Here is a 15,126-nt window from a genome sequence, read left to right as displayed (position 1 = left end):
CATAGGGTGCAAGACGAAATTCACTCCTACCTGCTTTAAGGTTAGTAATTAGGTTGTTCTCTTAAAGACTGAATCCAAGTCTTGAATAAGGGGCCCTACCTTCTCATTGGCCTGAGAGGGATTCGGTTTATAAGTTAGACCTTAAATCAATGTTTAATAGTGGATCAGTGGGACTTAAGAATTAAGATGTAATCTCGGGGGTAAAATGGTATTTTAACCCAACCAAGATTACAAACAACCTGTGAAGGATTAACTCACTGATCATGGTTATATCAAATGGACACAAATATATCTATAGTGAGGGGAGTGCAACTACGGGACTTTAGTGGAATGACCTGTTAGTTAAATGACCAAAATGTCCTTAGACTAAGTTAGTAGAAAAATCCAACATCTTGTTGGATAATCCCACTAACACATAGTAGGATAAGTGGCTACATGAGATATAAGACACCTAGCTTACTAAGTTCCACTAAATGTTAGTGGAATATTAGGTGTTGTGATTTTATAAACAAATTACATGCATTTTTGCATGTAATTTGCTTATAAATATGTGCCTTTTCAAATTTGTGAAGACTTTTGACAATTTTGTTAATTTTGTTTTTACAAAATTATTTTTAAAAAAAATTCACTCTTTCAAAAATTCTCAACCATATCTCTCCGTCCAAATTCCATCTCTTTCTCAAACTTCCTTCATAGAACGGGTCCCACAACCCAGTTCTAAATCTGGAGAACAGCGAGTCAACTTTAATGGTAGTCCCGGCTTCAAGTTCTTGAGGAGATTAGGAGGATCGGAGAAGGTACAAAGATATGTTTTCGATAATCCCTAATTTCGTTTAATTATGGTGGATTATGCATGTTAATATTTAAATTAGTTTAAATGCAATTAGAGTAAAACTTTGTTTCTGTTTTCCGCTGCGTATGTATGCTTTCTATCATGTGGTATCAGAGCATGCATGTTTTTACTCAATTGTATATGGTGGGCACTGTAATTTATTTGATAAATTGTGTGATGAACTAAAATGGATTGGTGGGTTTGACTCTAAATTAAGTATTTTTTGTATTAACTATTGTAATTACCCCGGTTTGTGGCTTATTTTATTGTTGCAAATGGTATGTATTTTTATTAGAGTTAGTAGAGTTATTTTTAGGCTGTAATTGTTACACTTGGAGAGAGAAATTCAAAGAAATTGGTATTTTTTAATGACAAACCCGTATTAGAGCATCAAACCCGAGATCCCGGCCCTTCAACCTGATTTGCGACCCGCTTGTTGCCCTTCGAGCTTCAACCCAACCCGTTTCTGAATTTGCCCACAATCTTACTAGGCCCACAAGAACAACGAGCAGACTAGTTGCTGTTCGGCCCTTTACCCGCGCGCTCATCTCACTCGGTTCAGTTTCCCTGTGCACCCGTGGGCTGACCCGAATCCAATCTGCTCCACGTCCTTCCGGCTTGCTTGCGCCAAGTTTTCGATTTTTCCACGCTCGGTTCCGATCCTACCCACTTCATTGACCCGTGCCTAATGGTCTGAGTCGGTTCAAGCCAAAATGTTGGGTTTTTGATTGGTTTTAGGGGTTTTGGGGTTGGTTCAGTGTTGTTTTAGTGGTTTTTCAAACCGGTTCGGAAGCATATATGTACTTCACCAAATTATTATTGTAACAATTTAGCTCTTAGCTTATTTAAGGGCCAAAACCAGTACATTTTATGGTGTTATTAATTAATTATCCATATGATAGTATGTTTTAATTAATGTTTAAATTGTATGTGCATATAGTATGACATATAGATTTAAATCTGGTATAATGGTTATGCTGGATGTTTCACCTAGACTTAGGATATGTTTAAGTTAGCCTAAATATGATCTTACTTTTTTCGAGTACCCTTTAAAACCATCTTAGAATACTTTAGCTAGAGAAAAGTAGAATATTTTTAGCTCCAGTGTCTCTAAAAGTTCACACCTTGAGATCCATTGAGGCTTTAGGTCGTGCATAGGAGCGGACTCCCTTCGGAGAGTGTTTACATGGATCAATATCAAGGTGAATAGGGAAAATAGTTCCCAGTAAGTGGGTGAGGGATATGTGACAACACGTCCCACAGTCTTTTCCATTGGGTAGCACTGTGAGATTCCTATCTGCATCTGCTTGTCTGTTCTGGAGCGAAGTTTCCTTCAGAGGGCTGTATTATAGAATTCGAAACACCGCAAACTCCTTATATGGATAGGGTCTCTTTGATTGGTTTTCATATTGTCTTTCCACTTTCGGAAGCATAATGATTCTTATCTCTGAGATCTGAAAATGGAGGGTTACACTTACAAGAATTACTAAGTTGTTAGTATATTCTTGATTGAAGTAGAGGTAAGGGGAAGGAAGTGTAAGCAAATACTACCATAGAGAAAGAGTTAGTGGGAGGATCGTCCTTTAAGACTAGAGTTGGACCTTCACAAATGAAGAAGAGAAAGGGGAAGACTCCCAAGAATAGTAAGGGAAAGAAAGTTGCTAAAGGTAAATGTTACTATTGCAACCAAGATGGGCACTGGCTGAGAAATTGTCCAAAGTACCTTGCTGAGAAGAAAACTGAGAACGAAGCACAAGGAAACTAGTTCTTGCAAAGCTTGTGAAGACCGGATCATCCTCAAAGTATGGAATAAAAGAGGTTGTCTCGGCTAAAGCAGTGAAAAGTCTAAAGTTGTTTAGATAGAACTTCATACTTAAAGATGTCTTGCATGCTTCTCAAAAGTTGAGAATTTTAATATCTATTTCTTGTATCTTAGAACAAATGTACAAAATATATGTCGAAATAAAGTATTTATTTTTTAGTGTATTCAAATTTGTTCTACTATAGTATTAACAACCTATATAAGTTAAGACCAATTACAGCAAAATTTGTCGTTAATACTAAAATATTTAGCATAAAAGACAAAAATGTTACTTCTAGTACCTACATATATGGTACTTAAGATTCGATCACATAAATCTCAATGCGATTGGGAGAGTGGTTAAGAGTAAACTTCTAAATTAGTTAAAAGATAACTCTTTATCTTCAAGTGAGTTTTATCTAAAAAGGAATAATGACCAAAAAGATCTTTTACTAGAAAATGTTTCAGTACCAAAATACGATCAGAGCTCGTATATTCAAACCTCTTTGGATCACTAAATGTCAAAATTTAAAGAGAGTATGAATATTTCATCAATTTTGTTGATGATTGTTCAAGGGTTTGGTCATGTTTATCTGTTGCATCACAAGTTTGATTCTCTTGAAAAGTTCAGAGAATTTAAGACGAAAGTTAAGATTCAATTAGGTAAAACCATAAAGACATTTCGATCTGATCGAGGTAGAGAGTATGTGGACTTATGATTCTAAGACTATTTGATAGAACATGAAATCCAGTCACAACTCTCTGCATTTAGTACGCCTAAGTAGAACGGCGTACCAGAATGAATACACTAAGCCTCGTTGGACATGGTTCACTTTATAATGAATCATCAAATCACATATAGTAAATTAGTATTAAATAGGATTTCCAAAGACGGTATAGATAAACCTAGTTCATTCTCTAAAGTAGTTGATTAAACTAGAGAATCTGGTTAGTCACATCCTTCTCAAGAGTTGAGAGTGCTTCGAAGCAGTGGGAGGGTTGTTCGTCAGCCTGACCGTTACCTGGTTCTATCAAAAACCAAACTGTCATACTTGATGATGGTTTAAGAGGATCCATTGACTTATAAAAAGGAAATATATGATGTAGTTTATCTATACAACGTCAAGAAATGGCTAACTACACAATTTTAAATAAAAGATTTGAAATTGCAATGTGTTCTCAAGATCCAATTTGTCTAGAACTACAAGAATAAAATACTAGCCAGTCTCAAGCATCTTATATAGACAAATTGTTGTCCAAATATAAAATGCAGAATTTTTAAAAGGAATGGATTGCCGTTAAGAACTTCCTAAATAATTTAGGAAAATCAAAAGACTACGTGCTCGTGTATATTGGTAAGGGTCTGATCTTTACTGGATGTACTAATTCTGATTTCTAAAGATGCTAGAATGTCTACATTAGAATCAGTATTCACTCTTTGTAAAGGAGTAGGAGTGTGAAGAAGCATAAAGTAAATCTATACTACCTTATCTGGGTAATTGTGCATCGTAGTGACGTTGTAGTAACCTCGATACTAGTTGAGTAAATCATGGCTTTTTGGTTTACAAATTCCTTCACGGTTAAATTGTTTGAAGGTCACCTAAAGAGTTTAAGTCTATGAAGTTTGTGCACTAGGACAAGTGGGAGAATGTTTGGGTGTATGCCCTAGTTAATTGTATTCATATGCTTATAATATTCATATGAGTAATTCTCTCATGGTTAAATTCAGTATTTTTTATCCCACTAGGAGTTTTAGTCCAAGTGGGAGTTTGTTGGGATTTATGTCTCAAAACTTGTAGTTTGTAGTTTGCATTACATTCATATGAATCAATAAAAGTAGTTATTGAGGACTTATTAGTAAAAATAGGATACTATAATCTTGAATCCAATGAACTAAAGTCCCAAGGCTATCTGGTGTAGACTTAAACTTTATGTAGAGACATAAACGTGGATCAAGTTCGAGCTTATAGCCCAAAAGATCTATAGTGTATGAATAAGGTTGGGCACCTTATTCTAGAGACGCTATGGATGTGGCCTGCTTTGTAGTTAGTATAAACGATATGATCCTAAATCATTCATGTAGAGACATGGAAGTAGGGACATCCTATGTAAAGAGTTTACATAAGACTGAAATCAAGAAATAGTCACTTTTAAGTTATAACATCGTTGACTATATAAAACTGACTATTACGATTTTTTATGACCTAGGTAACTTAATCTTAATCCTGAGCTAACCAGTACTACAAAAACAGACTCTCTTGATGGTTTTAAACTGTTAAGAATGATTATTCTTGACGGTTTTAAAATCGTCATGGAATCTAGTGTCAAGAAAGACAAATTTCTTGACGGTTGGTAAAAACATCAAGAATAGTGAACGTTGACAGTTTATGACCATCAAGTATTCAATTTTTCATGATAGTTTAGAACCGTCAAGAGTATAAGTGTTAATGAAAGTTTAGAATCGTCAAGAATGTGAGTATGCATGATAGAAACTGTCAAGAATACGAATATTTATGACATTTTAAAACCGTCAAGAATGTTGTTGTTTATGACATTTTAAAACAGTCAAGAAAGTTGTTGTTCATGACATTTCAAAACCGTCAAGCACTTTTCTATTTTTTTAATTATAATTTATTTATATTTTTGTTTCTGTATTATGCTCCCATTGGTCCTGTATAGTGGTCCAACTATTATTCCATTTTAAATACATATAAATGACAATATTCATCAAATGGCAACTCAACATCATCTATTCATATCATTTCCAAAACTTTGTATCATATTCATATCATTTGCAAAACCAATATAAACAATTCCATCGGATTTCCAAGAATTCAACTCAACATCATCTAATTAACAAACTTAGCCCAAAAGTATATCATCTCCATACATAAAGTTTCATAATGGCAACCCCCTACATATGAACAATTCATCTAAACCCTAAACCACAACAAAGTCTTAAAAGTATACCAATCAACCCCCCCCCCCATATGAACAATTCAAAAAATTGACCACAACAAAAAGTTTCTTACTTCAGAATCACAAATAAGTCACAATCATATGTACAAACCCAAAACATCAACCAACTCAACCCGCACCTCATCTAACTTGGCTTCTGAGTATGGTTTTTGTGTATCAATCTATAAACATGCAAAATAAATGAATTAGTATTCATAAAAATTATTATACCCACAAAAGAAATAGTTTGATGCGATTGCGCTCCAAAATCCAACCCTTTTATAAGAAATATGATATATTAGAAAGGGAAAATTTCCTAAATATAACAAACTACTGAAATATTTACAGCCCATGTAACAAAGCCTATAAATTTAGCCATTTTTTAAATATTCCAGATTTGCCCTTCCATCCTTTTCACCTCTCTGCGATTTTTTATCGTCCTCTTTCTCTTGCGATTTCTTCCATCTTTCTTTTTTTTTTAGATTTGGGTAACCAAATCTATTTCTTTTTATTCCTGTTTCTTCTTTTTCTTTTTTTTTTTCATCCACTACATGCATTGTATCGTCTTTCTTCTTTTCTTTTTTAAACAGATGGTGTATAAAGAATCTTGAAAAAATTTGTTAGGCATTTAAATTAAAGTAACCAAAATTAAAAGATTGTGTATAAAGAATATTGAAAAAAACTGTCTTTCTTCTTTTCTTTTTTACGCAGATGGTGTATAAAGAATCTTGAAAAAATTGGTTAGGCATTTAAATTAGAGTAACCAAAATTAAAAGATCATGTATAAAGAATATTGAAAAGACTTCCTAATGTGTGAACGATTGCCAATGGCAAAATAGCAGCAAGCTGTTTAGGTTTAAAGAAATCAAAACCTCATAACAAAAAAAAAAGAATAGGAAACAATTACCTCAATGAAACTTCATTAGTCCAAACAAGTTTCACGTCAACAAGGTTTCTAAAACCTGAAGGGGGGAAAATTACTGATTACCTGAGCACCACCAATCTTTGGTCTTTTGTAGAGATTAAGTCCCCACATGAGAAGGCAAGTACACTGTCCACAGCAAATAAGAGCAAAAAGGAATAAGAGCACCAGTAACAATGTAAATTTAGATTCAAATGCAAGCATGTTCCATATGTTCTCTATTGACTTTGTATATATTCTCGGTATAAAAACCACCCACGTTAAACAAATAATAGGAAAAGATTGACATGAGAAAAACTAACTGCATATTTTAGTTCAAATCAATAAATTAACTTGACCAAAAGTAGTACTTGTGACTTTCAGTGACGGATTGACTTTCGACGACACTTAGAACGACGACGACAGAGCGACCTTGACCAAGCTGAAGAAGAACAACGCTCGGCGATGGAGCGACGTTCGACGGACGACGTTTGGAAGATGAAGCGACGCCGACGAGTTCACAGCGACACACACAAATAAAGTGAAGAAAAAAGTAGGGGAGGCGCGCGCGAGAAGTTTGGAAATTTAGAAAAAATTTTGGGAATTTTGATCAATTCAGATTATGAAATTTTTAATTAAAATAATATTTTTTATTTAGAAATTGCTTATTAATTCTTGACGTTTTTAAAACGTCAAGAAATTTGGAAAATAACTCCCTCCATCTTTTTCTAAAAATTCTTGACTTTTTAAAACGTCAAGAATTTAATTCATATAACTTGACGTTTTTAAAACGTCAAGAAAAAACATATTCAAAACGTCAAGAATGTTGAATTTTTAAATATTCTTGACGTTTTAGAAAACGTCAAGAATTTAATAGATAATCCTTGACGTTTTTAAAACGTCAAGAAAAAATACATATTACTTGACGTTTAAAAAACGTCAAGAAAGCTGAAAATTGACCTTTCATAAAAATTCTTAATGGTTTCTCCTTCCAATCACCCCTTTCTTGACGGTTTTTTCAAAAAATAAAAAACTACAACCGTCAAGAAAGGTCTTTTTCCTAGTAGTGAACTCTGAACTTCTGCTCACATGGAATTATCCTTAGATATGCATAGGTGAGGGGAGTTCAACGGTGCTAGCCCAATAAGCCTCCCATTTTAGGAGTAAGACTGGGTGGATAGTTAGGGACATAGTGTGCAAGACAGAATTGGCTCCTACCCGCTTTATGGTTAGTAGATAGGTTGTTCCCTTAAGGACTGAATCCAAGTCTTGAACAAGGGGCCCCAGCCTCTCATTGGTCCGAGAAGGATTCGGTTTATAGGTTGGACCATAAAACAATCAACCTATAAACCAATTGTTCAGTAGTGGATCAACGGGACTTAAGGAACAAGATGTAATCTTGGGGGTAAAACGGTATTTTGACCCAGTCGAGATTATGAACAACCTATGAAGGATTAACTTATTGATAATGGTTATATCAGATGGACACAAATATATCTATAGTGAGGAGAGTGCAACTACGAGACTTTAGTGGAATGATTCATTAGTTAATGAATGTTGATTAATTCGGTCTAAAAGAATTTAGCCAATTAATCTTGGATCGTTGGAGTCCATGATCTAGATTTATTAGGTTCCCTTTCTAGCTCATACATGTTGGACTAATTTGAATTATTCGAATTAGGTATAGAGAGAGAAACTGACAAGTATATGTGATATAGTCATCGGTTATAGCTTTGAGAAAGAGCTTTATGTTTAAATGTGATTTAAATATGACAAATATGAATACTAATCCATATTTGGAGCTCAAAATTGATGGAAATGGTCAAAGTTGTAAAAAGTCAAAATGTTGACTTTTAACTTTGAAAAGTCAAACTTTGATCGACTTTATATTCAAATGTGATTTGAATTTCAGAAAAAAGAATGTAGATTCTTGCTCGGGAGGTTAAATTAGTCAAACTGACAAAATGGTATAAAGCCAAAGTTTGACTTTGACTTTAATGGTCAAATTACCAAAATGCCCTTGGACTAAGTGGGATTATCCAACATTATATTGGATTTAGGGTTTAGGGTTTTGGGTAATCCCACGAACACTTAGTAGGATAAGTGGCTACATGAGATATAGACACCTAACATACTAAGTTCCACTAAATGTTAGTGGAATATTAGGTGTTGAGATTTTATAAACAAATTACATGCATTTTTGCATGTACTTTGCTTATAAATTGGTGCTTTTTCAAATTTGTGAAGACTTTTGGCAATTTTGTTCAATTTTTTTTTAGAAAATTATTTTTAAAAAAAACTCTCTCTTCCAAAAATTCTCAACCCTATCTCTCCCTCTAAATTCCATATCTTTCTCAAACTTTCTTCATAGAACGAGTCCCACAACCTGGTTCTAAGTCTGAAGAATATCGGGTCAACTTTAGTGGTAGTCCGGACTTCAAGTTCGTAAGGAGATTAGAAGGATCGGGAAAGCTACAAAGGTATGTTTTCGATAATCCCTAATTTCGTTTAATTATGGTAGATTATGCATGTTAATCTTTAAATTAGTTTAAATGCAATTAGAGTAAAACTTTGTTCATGTTTTCCGCTGCAAATGTATGCTTTCCATCAAGTATTTGTATATAGGGTGTTTTAGTTTCTTTGGTAAAAAAAAGTAGGATATAGATACAAACGCCACATCAATACATGACATTATTTTTTTGTCTCATAGCTAGGATAAATGTTTGGCAAAGCCATCATAATCAGGTGGTGATATGTCTCATTTTCCAATATGATATTTCAACCATGAATTGCTTCATGTTCTGTGGGTTTATTAGTGTGCTTTTATTGTTTTACTTTGCTAGATTATACTTTTTTCAAGTTATATGTTTCTGATTCACATATATCTTGTTAGAGAGTATAATTTATGATTATCATGCCTTTCTTTATTTTCAGGTTTCTTGGTTATGAAGAGGCAGTAGTTATAATTCTGGAGGAGGCAAAGAAGATGTATAAGAGAAAGATCATAAAGGAAGATGGAGACAAGAGGTATTTATCATTTATGCTCTTACCTTTTATCTTTACCTTTCATCATTTATGCTCTTACCATTTAGAAGTTATAAACCCAACAACTAGTTCTTATTGTATTCAAGCCAGTAATTCTACTTTCCTTTTTATTGTACAGGCCAAATTGATTATGCAATTGTCCCAATGATTGCAAGGGGGTTGCTAGGCCCTTATCAGCCAGTAATGTTGCACATGCTCGATATCGTGCCTACAACTGAGGCTTTGAATGGTGTAAAGATGGAATTAATAGATGTTGTCTTTCCTCTGCTTAAGGGTATGCTTTTAGCAATACATTGTCTTTCTTTGGCTAGTAATCTTTCGTGGGTTTTGAACTTTGTGTACTATGCCCAAACAAGTGTTGTTGCAACAACTGATGTCGTTGAAGCTTATAAGAAAGTCAATATTGCAGTTATGGTTGATGGTTTCCCTAGAATAAAGGGCATGGAAAGGAAGGACGTGATGATGAAAATGTCTCCATTTACAAAAAAAAAAAAACAGGCTTCAGCTTGGAACAACATGCTACTCCAGATTGTAAGGTAATTATAAGTACACACAACACCCCCTAGCAAGAAACTTATATGATTCTTCCCTTCATCTTCCACATCCTTTAACAATAAGTAATGGATGAGTGGCCCATTAAAGACGATATTTATATGCAAAAAGTGACCAAACTTTGCTTTCCTAAATAAGGCTAACTAATTTGGTTTGAGTTTAATATTACATGTTGTATTTTCTAAATAAGACAAATAACTTACTAAAGCCTAAAAATGATGGGAAGCCTTAGTCTTGTACATGGGTCCGTCAGTTGATGTCAATGTCATAATAGAAGCCTAAACCAAAAATAAACAAATGAAAAACAATTTAAAATCTCTATACCATGTGAGATTTGTGCGAGATAAAACATAAGCACCTAAAAAACTTACTAAACATTCATAAAAACACTCCAAATGACTTAGGAGGGGTAGCGATTTGATTTCAAAATGCATAGTGAAAGTTTGGAATGTGAGAGATGCGTGCAAGATGTGTGCGAGATAAAACATAAGTGTATAAGAGGCTTACTAAACATGCATAAAAACACCCCAAAGGACTTAAGAGGGTTAGAAATTTGATTTCGAAACCCATAGTGAAAGTTTGGAATGTGCGAGATGTGTGCGGGATAAAATATAAGTATCAAAGAGACTTAATAAACATACATAAAAACACTTCAAATGACTTAGGAGGGGTAACAATTTGATTTCGAAATGCATAGTGAAAGTGGAATGTGCGAGATGTGTGCGAGATAAGACATAAGTGCATAAGAGGTTTACTAAACATGCATAAAAACACTCCGAAAGACATAAGAGGGGGATAGCAATTTGATTTCGAAATGCATAGTGAAAGTTTGGAATGTAGGAAGATGTGTGCGAGATAAAACATAAGTGCCAAATTAAAGAAACTTACTAAGCATGCATAAAAACACTCTAAATGACGTAGGAGAGATGGCAATTTGATTTTGAAATGCCCCGTGAATGTTTAGAATGTGCGAGATGTCACTGCAAGAAATAACATATACGATAGGAAACGAAAAAGACTATATAGACTTTTTATAGCCTTTTTCAATACAGTCTTTTACGAAAGTTTTGACAGCCCATGTTAGAAGCTTTTTATAACGTTTTCTTTAAGCTATAATGAGTGTTATTGTAGAGTATGAAGATATAGCTTATATATGTTGCTATTAAAACATTTGATAACGTTTTTCATTAGAGCTATAATAAATTTATATAGCTAAAATAATATGTTATCTCTAACATATAATAGCATTTTCTCAACGCTATATTATAAGTATTTACAGCTGCAATATTAAGCTATAATATAAATATTGGGATAGTTGCAAATGTAGCAATTATATTCAAAATAATTAAGTATATAACAACATTTTAAAAAAATTACAAATATAGCAAAATCTGTCAAAATCTATCAATGATAGGAGTCTATCACTGATAGACTATGTAGTAAATGTTGGTCTATCACTGATAAACCATAAGAATCTATCAACGATAGAAGCCTATCACTGATAGATTTTGCTATATTTGCAATTTTTTTAAAATATTGCTATATACTTAATAATTATTCTAAAAATTGCTACCTATTATAATTACCCATAAATATTTGCTATAATATAGTATTTACAGCTGTAATATTAAGTTATAATAATGTTATTTAATCCTTTCTAATTATTATAATAATTATAATAACCTTTTGATAGCATTTTGTTTTTGGCAACATAAATCTTTCTATAGCTTTAACTTATGACTATAAAAGACAACTTTTTCCTCAAAAATAATTTTTGAATTAATTAGCTTTCGATAAATTTTAGTTCAAACACTCAAACTTTAGTTAAAGCTACAATAAATACTAACAACTAAATACTTCACAACACAATAAATACTAATAACTTTCATTAATAATATATTAAAATTACAAAATAAAGTATTCAATAATTTACTTAACTAAAGTTACGGTCTAAATGATACAAAGGTAAATAAAGTATTTAGTAAGTATACCAACAACACAAGCCAATCCTCAAGATACAAACAAAATTCACCGTTAGTGTGGAAGATTATATTATAGGTATATGTTTTTGACAACCATCTCATATTGCTTTCTATTTCCAACCATTGCCCTGAGTACAGACAAACTCCCAGTTCTGATGCTTTTGAACTTATATTTGAAAACTGCACAACATAAAACAATAACAACCGACTATGAGAAAGAAGAAGATTGTGATTATTAAACAGACAAAAAAACATAAATAGCAACCCAATGGTCATGACCATTTCCCCTATAACAGTTTGAAATTAGATAATGCAACTACAAACAATTACCTGTAGCCTATCTTCTATAGTAGTAACTCCAAAGACTATAAAATTTTAATCTAATATTTGATAAACTTCAGCTAACCCCACTTCAAAAGATTAGGAAGTAGACATGCCATGTAAAACTACATACAGAAAAAAAATTGCATTCATAAAAAGCATGAACGAAGTGTACCAATAACCTCCCTGTCAACCAATAAGCTATTAGCCTCCTTAAACATAAAAGCCCATTCTCGATGCTCATCTTCCTCTAGTTCACGCGAAGCCAAACATAATGTCGGAGACCTAGTTGTGCATATTGATCCACGGATTCAATAAACGTTCTTGTTTGCTAGCCAGCAGTAAGATTAAAATAATAATCACATAAACATAACTTGTAATACAAAGTATAGAATTCTCCAATTTCACGTCATTAAATATAAAAAGGTACCAATTTTAAATATTAGCACTCCTATTGACAAATACCATATGCAAATATGCAACAACATTCAAAAGAGCATCCTCATCCTATGAATGTGCCTTGTATAAGATATGCCTTGTATAAGATATTTCCACTTTTGCTGGAAAAAACAGAAAGATACGAGAAAATTATATCCTCATCTAGAGAGCACTGTTCTGAAAAAGTATCAAGCATGGTTTGGCTCATAAATTTAAACAGAAAGCTTGTTTTCATTGCCTGAAAATGTCAAACATGCACTATTCTGAAAAAACATCAAGCATGCAAAGTAAACTACCAGAGACTTGAATATAGAAAAATAATAAAATAAAACACACATAAAACAACATCCTTAGTTACAGATGATAAAGAAGAAGAAGAAAAATATCGTTGAAGCTGCTGGAGGTCAAGGATGAGGTACTAGTTTTTGTGTTAGTCATTGACATTTGAGACTACACAAGAAACCTTGGAGACTCCTTCCCCCTCACTCTACATGTTAGTCAATGACAATGATAAATATGAAGGTGCTTTTGCAATGATCTTTTTTAAGGAAGATGTAGGAAGGGATAACTGTACAAGTACAAAGCTGCAAACATAGAACATTCGTTACAAGCATTAAACACCATACACCCTGCTTGCATTTTGTAAAAATGGTCAAACTAATTTTTATTCCTTTTCTTATTGCTTGCCTCTATTCAAAGTCACCCGCACAATCTGTTAAAATACACTACGTAGAAAGGTTTCAAAGACACTTCTAGGTAGAAGCTATGATCACCATAAATAATAGTACCAAAAACTGACTATGGAGCCCATGTTGCACCAAAAAACTGACTATTGATTCGTAGATATTGCCATAGATTTTTGGAATCTATTAATATATTTTGTAGATTTGTAGGTATTGGCATAGATTTGTAGGTAATTGCCATAGACTTTTAATCTATTATTAAGGTAATCACTAGGGAGATCTGCAACGACAACGAGTAACGCAGAGTAGGGTAACTGGGGACTCTACTGTCATCGCCGCTCAACCGTAGGTAACTTGGGGCATGGGTGAGACACATTTGGAAAAAAAAACAATATCCTTAGTTACTATTTCAAAACAGTAGCAGACATGGCGATTCTGCAAACATAAATTATGATATCAACAACTCTCAATAACATCGAAATCAAAACCCTAGATATTTCAAAATTCCTATTATAAACGATTCTGCAAACAGAATCTGAAATTAAACAGTGTTTCACAAACAAAAAGATTACAAAACATTCTATAAACAGCGTAAAAAACCCTAGAAATTTTTAAAATTACCTATTGGAATACGAAAAGAGAAAAAAATCGATGAGAAAGCTAGCTTACCAACAGAAGAAGAAAAACAGATAAGCAGATATTAAAGAATTTCCTTCTCCTTCCACCTAATTTCACAGCTTCTTTCACTACTATCTCTCCTTTTCTCCAACTCCTTCTTCGTCATTTGGAGATGAAATTTCTAAGAGGAAAACCATTTCAATTCTGAATTTGGACGAAGAAAGGGGGTTTCGAATGGGTGGGTCAAGTAATTTTTATTTTCTCCCCCTCACTTCCAATAGATCAATAGCCCTATTTAAAATGGACCATCCTCAAATACTGTTAAAAAGCTTATTTCTTATAGTGTATATGTGAGATTAAACATTGAGTGCATAAGAAACTTACTAAACATGCATGAAAACACTTCAAATGACTTATGAGGGGTAACAATTTGATTTCAAAATGCATAGTAAAAGTTTCGAATATACGAGAGGTGTGCAAGATAAAACATAAGGGTCTAAGAGACTCAAATATGCATAAAACATGTGTAAAGTCTCCTAAAACACCTCAACTATTCCACATTAATCTACAACAATTCCACGTTAACCTAAACCAAAACAACTAAACTATTTCATATTTTAAGATAAAAATAAGTAGACAACAATAGAAATAATCTACACCTAATCTAAATTAGTAAACAGAGGTATATAATTGATTTTAACAAAGAAAGAAAACAGACTTGTATGTTTTCATCTTTCTTAAACTTGTCAACTAGGATAAAAGTTTACACCATAACTAAGTTCAACCAAATTGCTTACACTCCTAAACATGTATTGTCACACCTTGAACGATTCCCGGACACATATAGAAATTGCATTTTTCTTTAATGTAATCAATACTTTGGAGAAAATCGATACTTTAAGGTTGTCTTTATAAAGCATGTCAGAAAGGGCTGATCTTAAAGCTATTTTCTTATGGAAATCTATATGGATGATCATATATCCTCTTCAAATCTA

The 15,126-nt window shown here is 33.1% G+C and overlaps 1 long non-coding RNA gene across 2 annotated transcripts; it reads right to left on the bottom strand.

Moving 5' to 3' along the window:
- Positions 1–11,946: 11,946 nt before the first annotated feature.
- Positions 11,947–14,425, bottom strand: LOC103502422 (uncharacterized). 2 transcript variants are annotated; one of them, XR_540540.3, is made up of 3 exons: positions 14,183–14,425; positions 12,568–12,723; positions 11,947–12,251 (listed from the first exon to the last, which is right to left on the bottom strand). It is a non-coding gene; the product is annotated as an uncharacterized LOC103502422 (long non-coding RNA). The 2 variants fall into 2 exon arrangements; XR_007822410.1 differs by having other exon boundaries at positions 12,568–12,677; positions 14,183–14,424.
- Between the last annotated feature and the right edge of the window lie 701 nt (positions 14,426–15,126).

This window comes from Cucumis melo, chromosome 7 (assembly GCF_025177605.1).
Source record: "Cucumis melo cultivar AY chromosome 7, USDA_Cmelo_AY_1.0, whole genome shotgun sequence".
Taxonomy (NCBI): Eukaryota; Viridiplantae; Streptophyta; class Magnoliopsida; order Cucurbitales; family Cucurbitaceae; genus Cucumis; species Cucumis melo.
This window is presented reverse-complemented; position numbering and strand designations above follow the sequence as displayed.